At 44.4% G+C, this 23,935-nt stretch overlaps 1 pseudogene across 1 annotated transcript in view; it reads right to left on the bottom strand.

Annotated features, from left to right (window-relative positions):
• LOC149275748 (uncharacterized) overlaps positions 1-17,050 on the bottom strand; it is a 179,337-nt pseudogene extending 162,287 nt beyond the window's left edge. The window contains exons 1-3 of the transcript XR_016279383.1: positions 17,043-17,050; positions 16,111-16,279; positions 15,152-15,272 (exon numbers count right to left, since the gene is read on the bottom strand). The product of XR_016279383.1 is annotated as an uncharacterized LOC149275748 (transcript). The remainder of the gene's footprint in view (positions 1-15,151; positions 15,273-16,110; positions 16,280-17,042) is intronic.
• Between the last annotated feature and the right edge of the window lie 6,885 nt (positions 17,051-23,935).

The following is a 23,935-nucleotide window of genomic DNA, read 5'->3' as shown; positions in this document are numbered from 1 at the left end:
AGCATGTAGGCCTGTGGCTCCATCGCAAAGTGGTTTGAGCACTGGTTTATGACTCTGGAGACCAGGGTTTGAATTGTAGCCCAACCATGAAAGCCACTGAGTGGCCGTAGTCAGGCTACACTCTCTCAGCCTCAGAGGATGATCAAGGCAAAGCCCCTCTGAAGAAATGTGAAAAGAAACCCCCATGATAGGGTTGCCATAAGTCAGAAATTACTTGAAGGCACACAACAACTGTTATTTATTTGTTTATTGTAACCTAAAACATAACATAAACATGACATGACATACAAAATGACATAAAATATATAATAAGAATTCCTTTCATTCTGTTTCTCTCCTTCCTAAGAGATCTATGCTTGGTGTTTATACATATTTTTGGTAATGTTCCTTCCTTATATACACATGATAATAGATAATAATAAAGGCTGCACCTACAATGTAGAATCAATGCTGTTACTTATATACAAGTGATTTTTGGATCTATCTTAAATATATGGATCATCCCAAATTCTGAATACAACAGCTTCTCTTACTTAATCCTGAAAACCAAGAATTGACATTTCTCCCAACATGTTACTTAAATATTTTATTACCATTTCCCAAATACTGACAAGTTTCCCCAGGGTTTCGGGTTTCATGGCTTTTATATGGGGTAGATGTATTAGATAATGCGTTTTCACTTTTGTATGTTTTTAACCTTAATTTTAAACTGTTTTAATGGTCTTATTTTAAATTGGTTTTTAAAAATTGTTTTAAAGGTGTTTTATCTTGAGAGCCGCCTTGGGAGAAAGGCGTTGTATAAATAAATAAACAAATTCATGAGACATATCCATTTGTCTCTTTCAGCCATTTCTAATAGTTTTAATGACCAATCTTGCACCAAAAGGATTGAACTCTCTTTCCATTTCGATGCTATTAAGATTCTGGCTACCAATGTCACATAATTCAATATCTTAGCATCTCTGCCGGATGAAGAAGCCAGTGAAGCTTTGAAAATTTGCATGATGCAACTTTTTTCCCATTTTAGGAGGCCAATAAAGTTATATTTTGTATTGTGGACAAGTCTTGGTTTCCAAATCTTTAATCATCTTCACTCATCCTTCCCTGGAGACATTATTCCAGCTTGTCCACATCCTCTTGAATCTTGGTTTCCAGAACTGGACACAGGATTCCAGGGGAGGCTTGACCAGAGCAGAATAAAATGGCACTATTACTTCCTATGATCTAGAGTCCTGCTGATTCAGCCTGGAATCATACTAACTTTTCTGGCTGCTACTCCACACTGTTGACACGTTTAGCTTGGTGTCTACTAAGGCCTCAAGATCCGTTTCACAAGTGCTCCTTTCAAGCAAGGTGTCACCCATCCTAAGCTGAGCCTGTCATACTTTGGACATGCCACGAGAAGACCTGAATCACTAGACAAAGACAATAAAGCTTGGCAAGGTAGACCACGGGAGCCAGGGTGGAGTAATGGACTCCTCCTGCCCTTCCCCTGGCCTCCAGTTGTGGACGATGGATCTGGAGACCAGGGTTCAAATCCCCGCTCGGCCATGTAAACCCACTGGGTGATCTTGGGCAAGTCATATGCTCTCAGCCTCAAGGGAAAGCCATGGCAAACCTCCTCTGAACAAATCTTACAAGAAAACCCCATGATAGGCTCAACTTGGGGTCACCATGACATCCTGCATTTTGCATTGCCTTGGCCTCCTCTGCGGTGATGGCGAACATTTCTAGGTCCGCGTGCCGGGGGCGGGGCTTCTGCCCTCTGTGGGTGGGACTTCTGCCATCCATGGGCAGGGCTTCCCCCATTGGAGGCGGGGCTTCCAGGGCAGGAAGAGACAGCTAGAAGCCGGGGGAAATTAGGGGGGTGACAGGCACGTGCTGTTGCTCCTGCTCCTCCTGCCCTTCCCCTGGCCTCCATCTGTCTCTCAGCTGGGGGAGAGTAGGGGCCCATAGTGGGGAGGAGCAATGGGCCTCTGATGCCCTCCGCGAGGCTTTGCCAGTCCTGAGCTGTACTTCCAGGGACCATTGGATTTGATTCACATTTCTGCATGTCTTTCGCTTCAAATGGTTTTAAAAGGCTGTTGGCTCTTCTCTTTTAATTTGCCATATTTTAAAATACAGATTAAGCCCACTTAAATCACTCTTGTCTTAAATTGCATTGCCATCTTGTGGCACCTGTGAGACTAACTGAGCAACAGAAGTTGAAGCATAAACTTTTGTAGACTTGGTCTCCGTCCTCAAATGCATGGAGTCAACAGGTGCCCAGGAAAGACCTTAGATCCTTCCTGAGCACCTTCTCACTCCTTGCATCTGCCGAAGGAGATCAAGTCTACAAAAGCTGATGCTAAAACTTCTCTCGAAGGCAAAAGACCTGGTCCAGCTCCTCTTGGCTTTTCCACTGGGTTTTTGGCACAACTGGCCTCACTTTTATCTTTCACACAGTCCTTTCTCTTCTCCATTTCTGGACTAAATTAAGCAGGTAGTCAACTCGGGCTTGGAGCTGCTTCTCCTGTGGCCTTTTGTATCTCTCAACTAACATGACCTTTGGATGGGAAAATAAAGAACAAAAAGAAAAGAAAATCTCACCTATTCTTTAATAAAAATTCCCTGCCGGAGCAGGAGAAGCAAGAGTCGGAAGGCGAGATTCTGAACCTGATGTGAACATTGTTTTCTGGGGACAGGTTGTAGGTGACACATCTGGTTCACATGGTCATCATGGTATTACTGGTTGCTCTTTTGTAATTGGAAAACAACAATGCATGCTCTTTGGTTGCAGTTTTTCTCCTTCTCATTCTGTATTAATAAACATAACACTGAGAAATAACAGACACGTAAAGCTAATGATGCAATAATCAAACAAATGAGTTTCGACAACAATTTCCAAATCATGTCAGATAGGAAAACCCAGCAAGACAAATCATTTGGACCTGTGTACCTTTCTACAAATAGATGCAGGAGGTTTAAAGGAAGATGTGTCTATTTTTGTTTACATATGCAATGCAGATATCCCAAATCTCCAACAAAAATGTTGTATAGTGAAATATTCTCTTGTATCTGGGAAATGTCTAATTAACAATTTGTAAGCCACTCTGATAGCCTTGGTTGAAGAGCGGGGCATAAGTAAACTATTATTATTATTATTTGTGTGTTTATTTTGGTAAGGAATTCACTTTATATACTTTCCCCCCCAGTAGGGATAGGCATTGATCTGCACCTTTTAATATATCTAAATGATAGGCTCTGACCTGCACCTTGATATCAAAAGTGCATCTTGACCTGAGTAGCTGTATGGTCCTAGCATGGGACCTAAATAACAGGTTCCCACTGAAACAAGGGGAAGCCATGGGTTTTGATATGTAAATTAATTTCCTTTCCCAGCTCTGAAGAGGAGCTGCTTAGCTGCTATCAGGCAGATGTCTTAAGGAAGTGTTTCTCTCTTGCGATTGAGGGGGAGCCATTTGAATCAAAGGAATGGCATTTGCATAGCCATTTGGGTCCCTACTCTAGCAGAAACATTTAGTGAGATCAAAACATGGACCTAAGATGTGAAATACACTTCAAACAGTTTCAGACTGATTGCCCTTTGTCTAGAGACCCTGTTAAACCCTTAAAAGGTCTACTAAATTTAGGGATGTGCTGCCGCCAGCCACTCTCAGCTGCCTCCCTCACCCAGGTCAGTCACCGCCTGTCTCTGGTCATTTTGCAGCTAACATCTATGTCCGTTTGACGTCTCTCTGACCTGGTCTGCTAAGCTTTAAATATTAAGCAGACTTACAAACCCTCACACAAATTGCTTCCCAAGATAAAACCCCTACATCAGGTGAGTATTACCATGAGAAAAGCCTATTATCTATCCCAGATCTACCAGGTTATTTCCTGAGCCTTGTATGAATGCATGTGCATATGTGCCTGTGTTTGTTTGAACCCCTGTTTCCAATAAAAGAGACATTGATTGTACTTAGAGCCTCTGCCTCATTTCTGGATTTCTCGTTCCTGGTATACAGATCGAAGGGCCGATCCCTGAGGTGTAGCAACAGGCCTCCTCTTGTGACCTTGTGCTAATTAAATTCCCCATTACTAATTTGGTCACTGTTCACTGTTACATTAGAAAGGTGGTATGTAAATAAACCTGACTTGCCTCATAAAATTCACTGAACGGCTCTCACTAAAGACAACGGTCTGTGTCCCATTATGTCTAAGCCCCTTAGTGGCTTCCATCTTAATGGGACAGTGAATCCATGTTGGTTTAAATTTGACTGTCCAAGGCATTGAATTTATTGGGGGGAAGAGAGTTCAGTAAAAAGTTTGGGGTGGATTTAATGTTCCCCTGCCCTGACCTCCATTACTTTAAGGATAAATTCTCAGTGGGGAGGAATAACTAACTCTCTTTGCAAGACAGCCAGATGCGAACATGCTGCCCAACTCTAAAACACCATGGAAAGTGCATAGGCTTCTTCTGTACCTTGTCAGTTAGTTCCAGGTCGTCCTCGGAGATCCATGTTCCTGTAGCCATGCCAGTAAGATCCCAGTGGCAAATGTGAGTCATCCTCCAATCCGCATTCAACATCCAAATGGGCTGCTTTGACTCCATAGGTCAGAGAAAACCTGTCCATTTGAACAAAGAGTAGAAAGATGAGCTGGTGCCCCTTTTCCATATTGCGGCTTTTCTCCTAAGGCCAAGAACCTATTGCATGAAAGTGTCCCAGACTCACTTGGCTCCCTTCCTCTGGGTCAGAAAGAATTGTCTGGTTCACGATCGCCGTCTCTTCTTCATTTCGCATGATGCCTTTGTCATTCATCTTAAGGCCAGACAATTTTGTGGAGGGACCTTTCTTCTTTCCAAGTCCTTTGTCTGGAGAAGATTTTTTTTTAAGTATAAGAACAGTCTAACAAATAAATACAATTTTACATGAGCAAATTAAGTGAAACTCAGAAGAAGCATCATAGGATCCATCAGGCAGAACTCACTTCATCATGTGAACGTTTAACAGGTTCGCTAGTGGTCAAGTTGACGGCAGTTCTTCATGTGTCTGTGTTCAAAGGAGGTTTGTCATAGGCCACCTCCACCGTATGACTGTGGATGAAAAATCCCACCAGCCTCTATGCCTAGAAAAGAAATTGAGGGCACCTTCCTCATAGGATTTTTCTTGAACTGCCTCCCAAATAATATGTCTTCTGTGAAAGATTACAAGCCTTGTGTTTTTTAAGGAGCAAAGCTGTGTCTAAGCATTGCCATGGAAGAGGTTCATACATTTCTGCATGGGGTTGAGAAAGTGGAAGGAGACACAGTTTTCTCCTTCTCTCTTCTTGCTTGATCTTGGGGTCATTTAGTGGAGATGGGAAATTCAGGACAGACAACAGCAAAACAAAAACCACATTTCACACAGTTCATGTAAACTTTGACAGACTGTGACTTCCATATTATTGGGGCATTGAATTTCAACAACAATTATGATAATTAGCTTCTTATTCCCCAAACCACAGAGTTTTCTGAAATCTGAAAGACTGTGTTTATCACACGGAGGTTTTTGCAGCTCTTTGCAGCTCAGATTTGAAGCCACTGCAGGTCAAACGATGCGAATCCACGCGAAAATGTGAGTGTCATCACACAGGATTCCTTTCTATGGGGGCTCCTTCCATGGGGCTTCCGCAGTGGTTCCAAAGTGACCCCTCATTTTGGTGAAATAGGTAACAAGCGAATGCTCAGAAATTGCTTCCAAGCTCACTCCGATTCCACTCCGAATTGGTCTGGTGTGGAATGCAGCTCTGCTTCTGCTCTGTTTCAACACCGCAAACCCCCCAGTTGCAAATTTCCCATGATGCAGTGCTGCAATTCCCCCCACTTCCTTCCGGTGGTCCTTTCGCTTTCAGGGCAACCAAGGGGGGGGGGAATAGGCAGCCAATGGGAGCAGAGGAAGGTCCAGGTAAAGGGAAGGAGGCCACGCCCCCTCAGGAATGGGGAGCCAATGGGAAAATCACATTAGTCCCCATAGACTTCGGTTTTATCAATAAAGAACATGCTTAATACAACGCCGCCCTCTTGTGGATACTCAGGGCACTGCAGCCTCCTTGGGCTTCTCACCAACTTCTATCCCGGAGCGCCATCTGGTGGCCACTCTGGGCAATTCACTAATAGCAATTAACCAAATTAAACGGTATATAAAACAAAAACATGAAACAAGCTACACAAGGTAACTGTTACATGGAATTGTAATTGGTTGACCAGCCGAACCGAAAGGGTGCTCAACAATGACTCCTTTTCATCCTGGATAGAAGTGACCAGTGCTGTGTCCAGTGGGGTCCTTTCCTGGGCCCAGTGCTATTCAACATCTTTATCAATTATTTGGATGACAGAATTGGGGGCATACTTATCAAATTTGCAGATGACACCAAATTAGGAGGAGTAGCTAATACCCCAATGGACAGGATCAAAATTCAAAAGGACCTGAATAGACTAGAAAGCTGGGTCAAAGCTAACAAAATGAAAATTAACATGGAGAAATGTAAGGTACTGCATTAAGGGCAGAAAAATGAAATGCACAGATATAGGATTATGGGGGACACCTTGATGAATGAAACTATGTGTGAAAAGGATCTAGGAGTCCAAGTAGACCACAAGTTGAACATGAGTGAACAGTGCGATGTGGCAGCTAAGAAGGCAAATGGGATTTTGGGCTGCATCAATAGAAGTATAGAGCCTAGATCAAGGGAAGTAATAGTGCTACTCTATTCTGCTCTGGTCAGGCCCCACATGGAATACTGTGTCCAGTTCTGGGCCCCACATTTCAAAAGGATGTTGAGAAACTGGAGGACACCCAAAGGAGGGCAACTAAAATGGTGAAGGATTTGGAAATCACAATGGGACATCCTCAGTGCTTCAGGCAATGAGCATCAGCTGCCCTCGGTTCGCCTCTGACATCTTCCTCCTCCATATCTTTAATTTCGACACCATCCACTTCATAAGGTCCTTTAATTCCTTTATGTCTTCCTCCATTCGATAAACGTCTACCTGGGGTTCTTCTGTGCTGGGGCGGCTATCAAGCGATTCCCCCACTGCCAGGTCCCAGGCTGTCACTCTGCCCCCCGACGGCCTTCTTTCCCCCAGTCTGGGGCCGGAAACCCAATTCCTCCAGTGGTGGCCTGGATGGTGTGAGCTTCATAAGGTTTCCCAGTCTTGGGCTTGGCCCTAGTTCCTCTGAAGAAGGCACCTGCTCCTCCACCACCGGGATCTCCAGAACCACTGGGTTCCCCAAGAACTCTTCTTGTTCCTGGGTCTCCATTGGAGGTAAAACTGTGAGACTTTGCAAACTGTGAGATCTGGAGTCAGTCCTGTGCTCAAAAAATAAAACTCATTTGAAACAAAAGAAGCTTTATTGATGAATCCAGGCAGAAACACCCATTAACACCTATTTGCAAAGTCTGGAGTCCAAAGGGACTTGCTCAATCCCTCCCTAAGCCAGCCCCCAATTCCCAAGCTAAAGCAACACAAGCGGAGGTTGCATAGATACCAAGGTTGTGTATACTTCCCTTCCCTTCTCCCAGACAGCCTCACCCTGAAGAGCGGTCTTCCCAAGCCAGCTTCACTCCTCACTGATAACTATCTACAGCTGCAACCCCAATGGGCCAGTCTCAATCCTTCAGGGACACACCACCAGTTTGAAGTGACAATTCTCCCATCTCAATCGTTCAGGCAAGGAGCATCAGCCTGAGGTTGCAATGGGTCAGTCTAAATCTTTCAGGTAAAGAGCACCACCCTGAAGTCACAATAGTACTCTCTCAATGCTTCAGCCAAGGAAACTCAGGCTGAGATCACAATGGGCCAGTCTCAGTGATTCAGGCAAGCAGCATCAGCCTCAGGTTGCAATGGTCACATCTCAAACCTTCAGATAAGCAGTATTAGCCTAAATTCACAATGGTCCCATCTCATTGCTGCAGGCAAGGAGCATCAGCCTGAGGTCGCAATGGGCCAGTCTCATTCAGGTAAGGAGCACCAGCCTGAAGTCACAATATGTCATGAATACCTTTATTTATGCATCTATTCATTTAGGGATTCATGTCATAAAGGTTATAGGTTTAGGTTTAGGTTAGAGTTAAGATAGATGGGATTTATGGTGGGTTAAAATAATATGTTTTAATATGTGCTTTAATAGAAGATACTAGAAAGAGGTAGGGAGATCATGGCTAAAGAATGTGCTTCTTTGCTAGGATTGGAATGTGTGGGAATCATCCTTCTAACAGAGGCTTGAGTTTAAAAGACTGGTCTCTGGAAAAGGAGGGGAAACATAGAGAGTTATGGATATTTTTATATTATATTATGTTGCTATGGGTTTAGGCATATTATATTTTCATGTGGTATCATATTATGTGGAGATTGATAGGGTTTTATATTATAGATAGCTATATATATTGCTAAGCCATAATGTAAATTAAAACCGTTGTGTGGCTGAGTTCTGTGGTCCAAGGCCACAGGTGCAGTGGTTGAGAAAAGGCACATGAGAGCTTCATTGCTTTTAGGAAAGCTGCCAGAATCCCGGATGGGAGGACACTGCACCTAAAAGGGTGGGAGAACGCTGTGCGGGAAAGGGCTACCCGATTAATTAGCTTCATTGGTAAATGGAGTGAGGTGGATGCATATGGTTATAAAAGGGATATGTTTATACCTTCTTTAATTCCTGACAAAAAAGTCACTTCCATTACTTCTTCTTCAATAAAAGCTATTCCTTTTTCAAAGTACTGCCTTTTGTGTTGCAAGATGGGCTGCAATTAGGACCCTGACAGATATCTCTCTCCCCTTCCATTCACCCTTCTATCCCAAAAGGGCTGGAGAGCATACCAAACCAACCATGTGTAATGCCAGGTCAGTCAAAAATACAACGCAGATAGTCTAGGATCTCCTACTGGATGAAGAGGCTGACCTGGCTTGTTTCATGGAGACCTGGCTGGGTGATGATAGCTCAGCCACCTGGGATCAGGCCTTACCAGCCGGGTTCTCCGTCAGTGAGCAGGTAAGGGGACATCGCTTTGGTCCATAAAGACAATCTTGCCTTGAGCAGGATACCTATCCATATGATCGACCACATCAAATGTATTTGCCTCAGCTTAAAGACTAGGCGAAGTCTAGGGATTGTGTTGGTTTAATGTCCACCCCATTCCTTAACAGACTCCTTAGCGGAGCTGACACAACTGGTCTCTGAGATGCTGCTGGAGTCATCTAGGCTTTTGGTCCTGGGCGACCTCAACATCCCCCTCGAGGCCCCTCCTCAACATGCGCAGGATTTGCAAGGGCCTCTCTGCTGCTGCTGCTTATCCCACTGGTGGCCTTTGCGGGAAAGGAAGGTATGCGCTGGGGATTCAGCAGTCTCCCCTTTCTTCCCTTCTTTCTTCCTTTGAGGAGACTCCAGGCGAGCCCAAGGTGCAGAGCTGGACTCAGGAGGAAAAGGCAGGAAAGGAAAGCTCTGCTTTGGAAATAAAGCTCTCTCTGTGTATCTTCTATGTTTGTGTTTGTGTGTGTTTGCCTCTGCTGTTCTTATGGCTGGGAATGGAACAGAAAACTGAGGAGGGAATAAAGGGTCAGTTTAGCACAAATTCACAACTTCTGTGCATTTAAGAGTCCAGTGTGTTGAAATAGTAAAGAACTTTATTGAGAACACAGAGTCAAAAATTCAGTGGTTAAGCCAGAACTGCCCATTCCAAGCAAACAATACATTAAAACCCCAAACACCTAAAACTGCTCCTTCTTCCAAGCCTAGCTCCCCCGTCCAATTCCTACAGTCTCTGCCCCACAGGTAACAAGCCCCCCTTTGCCATCCCTAGAAACTAGCCCTTTCTGTTAATACCAGCCTCCGACTTTCTTCAGCCAACATCCCACACAATGCAAAAGCTATCATTCCCATAAATATTCTAGACAGCTGCAACAAATCCCAGCCCCTCATCTAGCAAACCTATACCATGACCCACAATCCCCAGCCAAATAGACAACCCATAGCAACTATCTATACTATTAGCAAATAAAACCTAAACTTAACAAAATACAACTTTAAAACAAACAGACATATGGACAGAGAAACCTTACAAACAAAATCACAAGGGCCTTTTCTTAGCACCGTTGGATTGAAAATATTTTATATTCCTTACTGACAAAAATAATGTTAGTTTACTGCTGAGATTTGTGTGGCTTCGCTCCTGTGTGGACTCTCTGATGTGTCACTAGGTTTGACCTCTGAGAAAAACATTTCCCACAGTGCTGGCATTTGTATGGCTTCTCTCCTGTGTGGACTCTCTGATGTGTCACTAGGTTTGACTTCGAAGTAAAACATTTCTCACAATGCTGGCATTTGTATGGCTTCTCTCCTGTGTGGACTCTCTGATGTCTCACTAGGTGTGACTTCATAGAAAAACATTTCCCACAATGCTGGCATTTGTATGGCTTCTCTCCTGTGTGGCCTCTCTGATGTCTCACTAGGTGTGACTTCATAGAAAAACATTTCCCACAATGCTGGCATTTGTATGGCTTCTCTCCTGTGTGAACTCTCTGATGTGTCACTAGGACTGACTTCTGAGAAAAACATTTCCCACAATGCTGGCATTTGTATGGCTTCTCTCCTGTGTGGACTCTCTGATGTATCACTAGGTTTGACTTCAAGTAAAAGCATTTCCCACAATGCTGGCATTTGTATGGCTTCTCTCCTGTGTGGACTCTCTGATGTATCACTAGGTGTGACCTCCGAGGAAAACATTTACCACAACGCTGGCATTTGTATGGCTTCTCTCCTGTGTGGACTCTCTGATGTATCACTAGGTGTGACCTCCGAGGAAAACATTTCCCACAATGCTGGCATTTGTATGGCTTCTCTCCTGTGTGGATTCTATGATGTCTCACTTGGTGTGACTTTGAAGTAAAACATTTCTCACAATGCTGGCATTTGTATGGCTTCTCTCCTGTGTGGACTCTCTGATGTCTCACTAGGTCTGACTTCTGAGAAAAACATTTCCCACAATGCTGGCATTTGTATGGCTTCTCTCCTGTGTGGACTCTCTGATGTCTCACTAGGTTTGACTTCAAGTAAAAGCATTTCCCACAATGCTGGCATTTGTATGGCTTCTCTCCTGTGTGAACTCTCTGATGTGTCACTAGGAGAGTCTTTGAAGAAAAACATTTCCCACAATGCTGGCATTTGTATGGCTTCTCTCCTGTGTGGACTCTCTGATGAATCACTAGGTGTGACTTCAGAGAAAAACATTTCCCACAATGCTGGCATTTGTATGGCTTCTCTCCTGTATGGACCCTTCGATGCATGACAAGGATTGACTTGTAAGCAAAATGTCTCCCACAATGCTGGCATTTATGTGACTTCTTTCTTGTGTGGATTCTCTCATGACTCAAATATTTTTCTGTAAAGAAGCACAGTGACAGATAAGACTGAAAATCAGTGTTAAGAGAGGAGGGTGTTACCCATGATTTAGCCCTCATTAACCCCTCCTTATTAGAGATTAAATTAAGAGAGTTTCTGTTAGTAACCCAAGGATGACCGTACTACTTATGCCCCTAAATCCATGGAACAATTGTATCCTTATTTATAGGAGTTAACAAAGAAGAGATTGGAGGGGGACTTAAGGGAATCACTGGAAGCAGATAGTGAGAAAAAGGAATGTTGCAAAAATATTCTATTAAACATGTGGAGAAATAGTTTGATTGGCAAGTGGCTTTATATCCTGTGAGACTGCCATAAAGTCCTGAGTCAGAGACCAACGCATGATGGAAGCTAACTGCAGAGGTCCCTTCATGCTGTGTGGCACCAGGAGATGACTCACAACCAATACAGTATACAGCTCACATGTGGATTGGTGTGGATTAGAGTTGTGTGTACAAGGGATGGTGAAGTTGATGGAAGTTGGAGAGGAGAGCTTGCAAATAATTGTATTATTAGGAGCAGGTAACTGTTAAAGTTGCCAGATATTGTGCATCTGCGATTATTTGTAGCAGATTTTTTTTTGAACAGATGTAGAAACACCCATGTAATATCTTGAAATAATTATGACCCAGAGGCAGGCTATTACATTTTTATACAACTTCCATTTTGGAATTAATAGGATTGTATACGGTGTTTTCTGCACTATATCCATTTGACTGTTCTGTTTTATATGAATCATTTTAGAAGTTTGAAGTTAATGAGTGGGTTGCCACTATAAACACTATAAACACGCCATGTGCAGCTTGTATTCTGCTTGAAATGTTATATAACTCAGCTTGGGAGATACTCGATTAGGATACAACTTTCTAAGCAACCTTGCCAAAGCCACTATTTTAAGTCGATATTTCTCAAAGTTATTTGGGACAATTTTTACCTGCCAGGTTTAGGATTTCATTTTATGGATTGATGTTTACCCTTATTGCTACAATACAAATTACTTCTTGTGATGCTTTGTGTGTTTTTCAAGCTAGGCGATCCTGGCTTTGCTCCTGCCTTCCCCTCCTGGATCCCAGAGGCCTGATCCCCTTCCTTTTCTCCTTTCACTCTCCAACCTTCCCTATTGCCCATCTGCACTGCTTTACCATTTGACCTTCAGCATCTCTTCCCTGCCTTTCTGTTTTTCACATTGCCTCCATCTCTCTATCACAGACACACACCCACAGAGTGTGATGCACAAAAGGGACACTTTGAGGCTCATTTCTTGAAAAAGGCAAGACAATCAATATACAACTAATGCATTAGGAAAGGCAGAACAAGGAGTCTGGGACCTGGTTTCTGATGTTAGTGAGGGTCAAGTGTGAGGGATGAGCCTTAAAACAACCTTAAGGCATCTCTAAGACAGGGATGAACTACTGTTGGGAAGTGGGGTGGTCACATTGGACCCCAGGGGATCTCAGGGGAAACCCCAAATTGTGTTGCCTAGAAATATGGTATAATGTTTTGCCCCTCAATATCCCACAGCATCCCTTTGTGGAAGTGGAGGCCATTTTGCCACTGTTGGGCCCTCTCTGATCCATTGAAGGGCCAAGGGAGGCCTTTTTTCCCATGAAGCCTCTCCAGAGCCTCATAAGGCTGGAAGAGGGGCCACAAAAGCCAGGAAACCTGCTCAGGAAAGGGCTGAGGATCATTTAGGGGCAAAAAGCATTAATCTCCATGGCTCCTTCCCACAAAATTCCAGAATTGGCAGTTTAGGATTGGATATTGAGAATCCTTACAAAGCGGAGAACAATAGTGCCTCACTAAAACTAGAAATTCCAAGATTCCACAGGAAGTTGTTATGACAAATTACGTGTGAAAGGAAACTAGGAATGGTAGTAGAGCACAAGTTGAACATGTGTCAACAGTGTGATGCAGCAGCTAAAAAGGCCAATGTGATCCTAGGCTGTATCAATAGGAGTATAGTGTCAAGATCAAGGGAAGTAATAGTTCCACTCTATTCTGTTTTGGTCAGGGCTCACTTGCAATGATCCTGTGTCCAGTTCTGGGCACCACAATTCAAACAGATGTTGAGAAGCTGGAGCATTTCCAGAGGAAGGAAACCAAAATGGTGAATGGTCTGGAAACCATGCTCTCTGAGGACTGACTTAGGGAGCTGGGTATGTTTAGCTTGGAGAAGAGAAGGTTAAGAGTGGATATGACAGCCCTGTTCAAATATTTGAAGAGATACTGAGTATGGAGCAAGCTTGCTTTCTGCTGGTCTGGAACAAAGGACACAGAACAATGGATGCAAGTGTTAGGAAAGATCGCATCAGGGGAATTTAATTAGCTCAAATTTACAAGAGGCGTGTCCTAACAACGCACGCAGCAGATTGGATCCCTATGTGTATACCAGAGGTCATATAGTCCAACCCCAAGAAACAGAGACTGCAATGTCAATGAGTTGCAATTAAAATATAAACATTTATTAAAGCCACACAACCAAAAAGGGATGACACACGCACACGCACATTCAATGCTAAAGCAAGGGAGGGGAAGAGTTGGGGGTAAAGGACAAAGGATAGAGGCACCGTTGAAATATTTACCTTAGGAGTCTTCTCCAAGCGACAGATGTGAGGGATGTTGGTAAGTGAACACGGCAGCGTGGAACAGAAAGCAAGCGGCAACTGCGATGGCTAGGAGCTAAGTTCCAGCGGGCTAAGCTAACAAGAGGCCCGAAAGAGACAGTGGGCTTTGGCTTGCCCAAGTGATTTCAGCAGGGCACAGTGCCCAAGAGAGCTCCGGAGCGATTGCTCGACAGAGTTGAGGTTTGGAACTGTAGCTCACAAAGCCCAAAGGAGGGCTGGAATCTGGGTCTTATTTATACTGCGAAACGTATCCTCAGGCTATAGCTACCTGCGGAACAAAGGTCTTCATGGCTATCTATTGACTAAGACTAAAGTTAAACAATGGATACACAAAAGGGTCTGCCACTTCTTTGGGAGAAGACTACTATGTAGATGGCTGGGTACTTAATACCATCAATAGGTGAGGCAAACTTCCTTTGTCCTCATTCGGGTTGCCTGCGACAATGGCAACTCCCAGAACTGGTTTTAAAGGTTTAAATCTACCTTTCTGCTTTAGCCATGGCCTGCTAGGCTTGTCTGGCTATGTGGTCAGCTCGCTTTTGGGATAATGGCGGCTGTGATGGGGTCAGTCAGGGGTCATGATTTTTGATCGCTTGGTACCCAAAATTTATATAAATCCAAACTCGATCACACAAGCCACAGGAAAAAAGGTTCCACCAAAATATTAGGAGGAACTTCCTGACAATAAGAGCTATTCAACAGTGGAATATACTCCATCAGAGCATGGTGGCATCGCATTATGGTTATTATTATTATTATTAATTTGATTAATGGACATGGAACAATGGATGCAAGCCACAGGGACAAGAGATTCCACTTAAGCTTTAGGAGGAACTTCCTGACAGTAAGAGCTCTTCAAAAGTGGAATATACTCCCTCAGAGTTTGGTGGAGTCTCTTTCTTTGGCGATCTTTAAACAGAGGCTGGATGGCCATCTCTCGGGGGTGCTTTGAATGTCTATTCCTGCATGGCAGAAGATTGAACCGGATGCTCCTTGTGGTCTATTTCAACTCTTTGATTTTATAATTCTAAAGTGGAATCATAGCGCTCTGACAGTGAATTATGAAAGGGCCCTCAGTCTTCAAAGGAAGTGAAATGGATTCAGGTTCCTTACCCACAGAGGCTACATTTCCATAATTCTCCATCATCACATAACTGTACATCAGTCTCTGTTTCTTCGTTAACAGTTTCCATTCCTCCTCAGTGAAATATACAGCCACATCCGCAAAGGTCACCTGCAATAGAAAATAGCCCTGATCCAGAGAGTGACTAAACAAAAGGGGAGGAAAGCACATGGTGCATTGCAAATATTATTTCAACACTTCAGAATCCAGTCCAGGAAATAAACTTTAAATTCTGCAAGAAAGCAAAAAGCTACAGCCTTTGAGATCCAGTTTGTCTCGAATCCTTTCAATATAATATACAATATGATAAACAATATAATTTTGGCCATTTCTGGAATATTATTGATTGATTAACATACTGGCTATTCCAACATGTATATTAGTTTTCATTTAGCCATATTTCACCTAATTTCAGAGGCAAATTTCATTTTTAAAAAACAGTTCTGGAGAGTACTCTGGGCTTGAGGGCCACTGGGCCCACCCTCAATTTAAGCCCAGAGATATTCTTCCATATCATCCAGCATTTCACAGATGGGGAAAGCAACACACATGTGGACAAGCAACACCAGAAGTGGGTCAAGATGGCCAAAGTTGTTAATGATAAAGATCACACAAGCGAGAAAGGGTACAGCATTTTGCTTTTAGCTCAGATTCCTGGCAAGGGCAAGACCCTGCCCCCTTCTCTCCTCCCCTCTCCCCTCTTTTGCATTGATGGGCTGTAGACTCTTTTGAACCTGGAATGCACTTTGCAACAACTTAACTCACCTGAGGAGAAAGGAGGAAATGGGAGGAGGAGAGTGAAATAGGACATTTCCTAAGCCCCTGAAAAAATGAGGAGACAGAGGATTAACCAAGACTCTCTCTGCCAAACTGGGACAGTATGTTCTTCGCTTGCTTTCGTGATCCAGCCCAGACACAGATGAAAATAACAGTCAGGATGGCAACTTACCAAAGAGCTGTTAACCCTCGGCAGCCTCTTTCTGTTGGAGCCCAGCTCCGTCTGCTTGGCCTTTGTGTTGGCCATCAGGTGGGCAGGGGGATCCTGGTGGCCCTGCACTTTGGTCACTTCCAGCAAAAAATGTCCCAACGCTGTGTACAAGGGGATCGTGATGAAGTTCCTGAGAAAAGAGACCAGGGTAAGGCTTGGTTTAGCAAGAAACCCTGCAGCAGTCAAAGACACAGAGAACAGCATCCTGCTGATGACATACGCAGGTAACATATGCCTCCTTTGGGCCGATGTAGAGGTGAGCATCCCCTTCCTCCCTCTGCACCAAACAAAACCCCCTGGACCTAGCACAGACTCACTGCAGCTCCCCTACACAACAGTTATTCCATGCCTTGTGAGAGTAGCTGGGGATCAGGGGATGGGGAATTGGAAAGGGTCCTCACTGTGTCCTCATAGCTGGATGTGAAATTAGTGCATTATCTGCCGAAACCTGCAGAGGTCCACAATGCCCTCAGAGGAAGATTTCTTCAGTTTGCTTCTGACTACAGAAACACAGCTGGATGCTTCTCTAATACCTCACACCAACACTCTCACCAGGCACGGAATGGCCATGCGGGATGCCTTCCACAACTGTATGGTAGGACCTGGGTCACTGAATGGCCAGTTGTAGTCTGATTCCATTCGGAGCAGCACTGGAGCATAGACGGTTTTGCTGGGTCAGGCTGTCTGGCCTGGTGGTTCCTCATTCTCCCAGTGGCCAAACCAGCAGAACTCTCTATGCTCCAGTGTTGCTCTGGGTGGAATGGGTCTACAAATGGATTGAGCTGATGGAAAGGGAGAACCCAATTCCCACGGCAGCCTTCTGCATGCAGAGAAGTCACAATTCTGAGAGTGTGTCTGCCCATGTGGAGAGTGCCCATTTTCCACACTGTTACCTGTCCATTTTGTCTTGGGAATATCCTGTTCCAGCCACATGCAGACCTAAATCCTAGCCTGTATCCTATGCCTAGTCCTGATCAGAGCAGAATCACTGAATCAGTTGGATTTATCTATATGTTGACTCACAAGTAACTTATGGGTTCAGTGGGTCTGCTCTCTAGGGTTAACCAACAGGATTCAGGACTCCTCAGATTTTTAAATGCAGGAATGCAATTTTTTCATGCTGTGTCATCATCACTGATGAGAATTTGACTTCTCTTTCACACAGAGGAGGAGGGGGAGGACCTGCTTTATGTCCCAGGTGAAGAAACTCTAGCTCTTGGGCTGGATGAGACATGAATTACCTTACAGATCTAATCCATGCCCTCCCATCATCATGGCCCCCTCCCCATTTAGACACTGGTCAAAATAATTACTTTATTTTTGCAGATGAGACTATTTTTCTAAGCTTAACTGCTGCGTTTCCTATGTCAGTCATAGCAGGAGCATGAAGTATGAACCTCCTCCCTCTTCTTGCTAAAGCCACATAGAAATTGAGGCATGTACATTTGTGTGCATTGTTTCTGAATGGATCTATTGTTAAAATCACAATTTCTTCATTTTTCCTTGAATATTTTTTAAAAAGATGCACACTGCTGAATATGTTGCACTTGATATAACAAATATCTATAAATGTATAGGTTTATGACTTGAATATTGCACCCTGGATTATGCTCATTTGGGGTAAGTGAAGACGTATATAAATTCATTTTATAAACCCAGTGAAACTAATATCTCACAAAGTTCTAGTAAACAACACATACACACACAGTTCCCATAAAAAGGACTCACTTGCGCACTGTGTGTCTGAGGTCTGGAAATCTCCCTTCCACCTTCTGGGAAGACAATGCTGTTAGAGAGCGAATTTGGGGCTTTATGCCTGCGAAGCATGGGCTCAGTCTCTCAGCTGCAACCCTTCCACACAATCCTGGACTGAAACATTTAAACAAAGGTCCTCTTTCAGCTCCAGGAATAAAGGCCTACCTTCAGTACAAAGACACAGATGCTAGCAGCCCCAGAAAGGGCTCTCCTGCAGTCCTTTATGGCCAGAGCTTCCCTGGGTCAGAGGCCGTCTCCTCAGCCATAGAGAAGGGTTGCTGTGAGTGTGAAGGAGGAGGAGATCCAAGGGCTGAGGGAGGGAAAGGTAATGGGGAAAGGTCAGTGCCAATGGCCATGGAGGGCAGAAGGTGACAATGCCTAGGAAACTCCTCTGAGTCCCAGCCCTGGGAATGAGAGGCAGGAGTGAGTCCAGGGGGCTGAGGGGGTCTTCTTTCCCAAAGGGGGAGGCAAGGACCGGTGGGACCCCCCCATCTAGGGCCCAAAGGGAGGGTCTCTGTCCCAACTCTCTCTTCCAGTCCCCAAAGCCCAGCCTCCCACTGGCCCTGGGTCCCCAGAACATTATTCCCCAAAGTCACAAGCAGCATAAAATGGCCACCAGAACACAAAATGGCTGCCTCTGCCTCAGCGCTTGGCATTTGGCAGTTTGAGGCCTCCAGGGACCCCAAAATGGAGGATGAAAGGGCCCCAAAGTTGGAAGGGATCCCAAACAGGATTTCCAAACCTTAACAATACCTAAAATGCCAAACAAAAAGAACAGTCCCAGAGTTCCATGACACTGAGCCATGGCCATTACAGTGCTTCAGAGCAAGAAGGCCTAGCGACAGTGGCATTAATGATGATTAAGGTCTGGCGGCAGCTCCATCCCCCCCCCCCCCCAGGCCTGATATCATCATCATCATCATCATCATCATCATCATCATCATCATCGCTACAGCATGAGAGCCACCATTAAAAGCATTGAAATCCCCTTTGGGGAGTCATAACCTCCCACCTTCAGAGAGACTGGGCCTTGCCTAGAAGGGCTGCTGGGCCTCCTTCTTCCCCTCCTTAATGGCAGTGGCCAAAGGAAAGCACCAGCAGCAGTAGACCCAAGCCAGGCCCAGCCAGACCTCAGGGCAGCAGTGAAGCCTAGTGGTTCCAGGCCTTGTCTCTCTGCTGTCGCTTCACTCCACTCCCCCCTCTCTCTCCTTCCTTCCTCCCTTAATGTCTGTCTGTCTGTCTGTCTCTTTCTCCCTCTAAAACGCTGCTGCTCCCTCCTCATTCTCTCTTCCCCACCGAGAGCTAAATATAGAAGCTGAAGCTCCGCCTCTTCTTGAAGCTGGCCAATGGGGGCAGAGCAGCTGGAAGACCCCGCCCCCTGCCCCAGACTCACATTTTGCCTTCTGGCAGCCATTTTGTTTTCTGGCAGCCATTTTGTGTGCTGCTTGTGACTGTGGGGAATAATGTTCCAGAACCTTCTCTAAGGCCTCAGTTGAACTGACCATTGGCTTCTCTTTCTCTCCTGAGGCTCCAGAGAGAGAAGGAGGCCAGGCTCCTTGGGCCAAAAGGGAGGAAGTGTGTCTTTTGTGTCTCTTTTCTGAGAGTGTTTTCTTACACAGTTCTGCTCCCTCTGGGGAACATGGGTTTTAAAAGGGATCAGAAATGGGGAAGATAGTTTTAATACACCTCACAAACAACTCTATGATATTGTGTAATAGAGCACCACATTCAAGACATATTAGTTCAAAACCACAATCATATCCCCTGTCCAAGCAAGAGGTAAACTACAAAGCGCCCTTCCATTACTCTTCCGAATAGATGGGAATTGAATCCAAGGCAAGTCACATGATGCGGATTCAGGCAAAGCGGAGCGAGTGCAAATTGTATCACCACACGGTGCATACCATGCAGATTCAACGATTTTAACTGGGACCCTTGCGCATGCTCAGTGGGGGTCTGAACGCATCCTGAACCTTTGCACTTCCGGGGTGAAGAAAGGAGCCTGGTTCCACTTTCACCTGAATGCTAGCCTCACCTGAATGACAGCTGCACCTTTCTTCCTCCCTTCCATTTCCCCATCCCTGGCAGCCAAATTCAGAGCCCCCATCCATTTCAGCCACATCTACATCTATCCTCCTGTCATTCTCCTCATCTATTTCATCTACATCTCTCCTTCCCTTCGTAACAGTTGCCTTCTCTTAAATTGCATCCACACTGAGGAGATAATCTGGTTTAACTCCACTTTAACTGTCCTGGTTCAGTGCTATGGAATTCTGGGAACTGTAGTGTCCTGAGACATTGAGCCTTCTCTGCCAGAGAGCTCTGGTGCCTCAGCAAACTAATTTAATTAATGAATACAAATTAATCAGATGCAACTGATTGGGGTAACTTCATTAGAATTAGTCCCCAACTAGATTAGTTTGATGGTATGATAAAATACGGCCATACCTCCTCATTTACAAATTTTACCGTTAAATCAAGCCATCTATACAGATTTTGAGATTATATTATAACACATTACATCCGTTTAACAAAATTTTTACAGTTAACTGCTATTAAGAGATATAGCTATGAGATTCTATGAGATGGGGTGCACTATAAACCTTTTAATAAATGAACAGTGATTGCAATCCTATATATTCATATGATCAGACATAACTCCAGAGAATGTTAGCCTTTTGGATGCCAGAAGGTTCCTCTCATTCTTCAAGAAGCAACACTTCAGCTGCCTTCTAGAAGATAAAGCAAAAAGGCTTCCAAAACAACTGAAGCCTTGGGCAAGTCACACTCTCTCAGCCTCAGAGGATGGCCATGGGAAACCCACTCTGAAGAAACCTGCCAAGAAAACCCCTTCAGAGACTCCCATAAGGTCACCATAAGACCTGGAAACAACTGGGAGGCAGACCCCAAGAACAACATTGGGAAATAGGTGCAAGCCTTGCCTTGGGAAAGTGTAATGACTGGGCTCCAGTCAATGGAGGTCTTCTTCAGGCAGAAAAGGGAGGTTTATGCAAATGCAGAATGACATCACTGCTACGGAAGGCTCTCTTGACCAATCAGAGAGCAAGATGAAGGTTCTTCTGGAAGCTTCCGTGAGAAGGAGATATAAGGCCTGAGAGACCAAGAGACAGTTGGGGGAATTGTGTCGGTTGGAGATCGAGAGAGAGAGAGTGAAAGAGCGGATCTTGGAAGTTAGTCTCAGAATTGGATGTTCGGGTTTATTTAATACTTTATATGAATTGAATATTATATACTTACAAATATTGTACCTGCAAGATTCTTAATATCTTGTATTACTTATATTTCAGTTATATTTTGTTATTTATAGTAAATATCTCCTTGGAGTATCTACTACTCGATGTTCCTTTTACACGTTGTTTTGGCTCGTTTGATGCTTGGGAAGATCAGTAAAGAAGTAGAAATAAGGTTCCTTAACTGGTCCCAGTGTAGGTTAAGGGAAATCCTTTTATAATTCACTGGGAGGTGGAGAGAGAGAGAGAGAGTGAGTTTTGGATAGGATTAAAGTAGAGAGATAAAGGTTAGAGTAAGAGCTGAGGCAAGAGAAAAGTGACCCCTCTTTAGAATATTTTTGTTAGAATATATTAATAAAGGATGAAAGATGAATATGTAAGATAGAAATGCATAAGTAGGTATGTGTGTATATGTGTGTGTGTGTGTGTGTATGTTTGTATATGAAGATTGATATATGGTTGTTTGTATATATGTTTTAATAATAAAATATTTTTAAAAAGTAAAAAAAAATCCACTGGATGGTGGCAGCGTGATTTAAGGAATTTAAGGGTCTGCTGGGCTAAGAGCCAAAATGTCTAAATATCTAATTAACAATTTGTAAGACACTCTGATAGCCTTTTGGATGAAGAGAGGGGTATAAAAGCATTATTATTATTATTATTATTATTATTATTATTATTCCAGGGCCGCAGTTTGGCTGCTTGGACCACCGGAGATCATCACAGTGAGTCAGTTGGAAAAGCCCATCTCACTTCAGAAAATAAAGGTACTTGAGGAGTTTGCTCTCTACGTCTTTCTGTAATAATACCTAAAAAACTGATAACAGCATATGGGATATTTAGTTGTTTAAAAACAAATATGGCGTATTTAAATGCTGCTTTAAAACTTCTTTCCATCTGCCAGCTTTGGTTTGGTTTTGGGAGGAAATGAGAAAGTGTTGGGAGGGAGGGACTGCCAACAGAATTAGGAGATGCATTGCAGGCTATGGACAGTTTGCGGCCAAGTAATGTCCAAAACACACAGCAGCAATAGTCCACTTTGAGAGCGCTTTCACTGTCCTGGCCAAGTGCTAGGGAATCCTGGGAACTGGAGTTTATTATGGCAGCAGAGCTCTCTGACAGAGAAGGCTCAATGTCTTACAAAACTACATTTCCCAGAATTCCCTAGGAATGAGCCAGGGCAGTTAAAGCAGTCTGAGATTGGATTATTGCTGCAGTGTGTTTTGGACTTAGGTGACCCTTGGCAAGTCACACTCTCTAAGCCTCAGAGGATGGCAATGGCAACCCCTCTCTGAAGAAACCTGCCAAGGAAACCCCATGATAAGGTTGCCTTAGGGTTGCCATAAGTTGGAAATGACATAAAGACACACATGAAGAACATTAAAAAGTCTGCAGTTATTTCACAGGTTGTACATGGGAATGGGAGACAGTGTGGTGCAGTGATTTGAGGGTTGGGTTACAACTCTTTGGGCCAGGGTCCAGTGCCCCACTCCTCCATGAAACCAGGTGGGTCACTTGGGCAAGACGTCACACTCTCTCAGCCTCAGGGTAGGCAATGGCAAACCTCCTCTGAACAACTCTTGCCAGGAAAACCCCAGGAGAGGCTCCCCAGAAGTCGGCAATGACTTGGAGCTACACCACAAAACATGACAAAGCCTCAAGAAAGAGACACTGTGGTTTAGTGCCTGGAGCATTGGACTATGACCCTGGAGCCCAGGGTTTGAATGATCTCTTGGCCACGGAAACCCACTGAGTGACCTTAGGCAAGTCACACTCTCTCAACCTCAGAGGGAGGCTCTTGCAAAACCACTCCTGGACAAATCTTGGCAAGAAAAGCCTGCGAAGGGCTTCCTTTAGGGTCGCCATAAGTCAGAAACAACAGAGGCAGACAACGGGAACAAGAGAAGTAACGCCACTAACACAAGGCAGCTAGGGAGGGAGAAAGAAAGAAAGAAAGAAAGAAAGAAAGAAAGAAAGAAAGAAAGACATGGGAGTTGTAGTCCTTGGTTAAGAGGGATTGGAAGGGCCTTACTGCAGGGCAGGACCCCTCTTCTTTCTGGCGATGTGGATGCTGGGAGATCCAGTCCAGGAAATACACTTTAAATCCCATTGGCAAGAGAAAAGGCTACTACTGCCTTTTAGCTCAAGTTTGCCCCAAATCCTTTATGAGGCCAGAAACCCATTTGTTATGAAGCGAACACTGAATATCTCAGGAAGGCTCTTTATCTCCCAAGACCCCCCCCCCTCCAGGACCTCCTTCCACTCTTCCCCTCAGCCTCTCTCTCTTCCCTGAAGGCCTGAAATGTCAGCTGGCAAGCGCTGGGGCAGGGGCAGCCATTTTGTGTTCTGGTGAACGTTTTGTGTTCTGGCAGCCGTTTTGTGTAACAGAGGCCATTTTGTGCTGCTTATTCCTGCATGTCACAAGGAGGCTGGACTGCATGGCCTTTGGGGGATCCTGTTCAACTCTAGTCACTCCTATTCTCTTCTCTCCTGAGTTTATGGAGGACAAATGACTTTTGTGCGTCAAACTCAATTGGCACCAATTAGAGAAGTGTGTCCTACCGTCACTTGGGGACTTTTGGCCTTTGCCTTCCCCATTTCAGCCTTTCTTGACCAAAAAGAATTCTGCAGAACTTAAAAGCCTCTATCTTATTCTGGGCTCAGAACAGGTTAATATGGGAAGTACTTTGCAGTCCAGGCCTCTGGCCACTCTGTCTGGGGTCCCTTCCGACTTTGGGGGCCTTTTATCCCCCATTAGAGATTCCCTAAAGGCTTCCAAC

This window comes from Sceloporus occidentalis, unplaced genomic scaffold, assembly GCF_023333645.1.
Source record: "Sceloporus occidentalis isolate IW3139 unplaced genomic scaffold, rSceOcc1.0.p SCAF_268, whole genome shotgun sequence".
Lineage (NCBI taxonomy): Eukaryota > Metazoa > Chordata > Lepidosauria > Squamata > Phrynosomatidae > Sceloporus > Sceloporus occidentalis.
The sequence above is the reverse complement of the archived record's forward strand: the minus strand, read 5'-3'. Positions and strand labels throughout refer to the sequence as shown.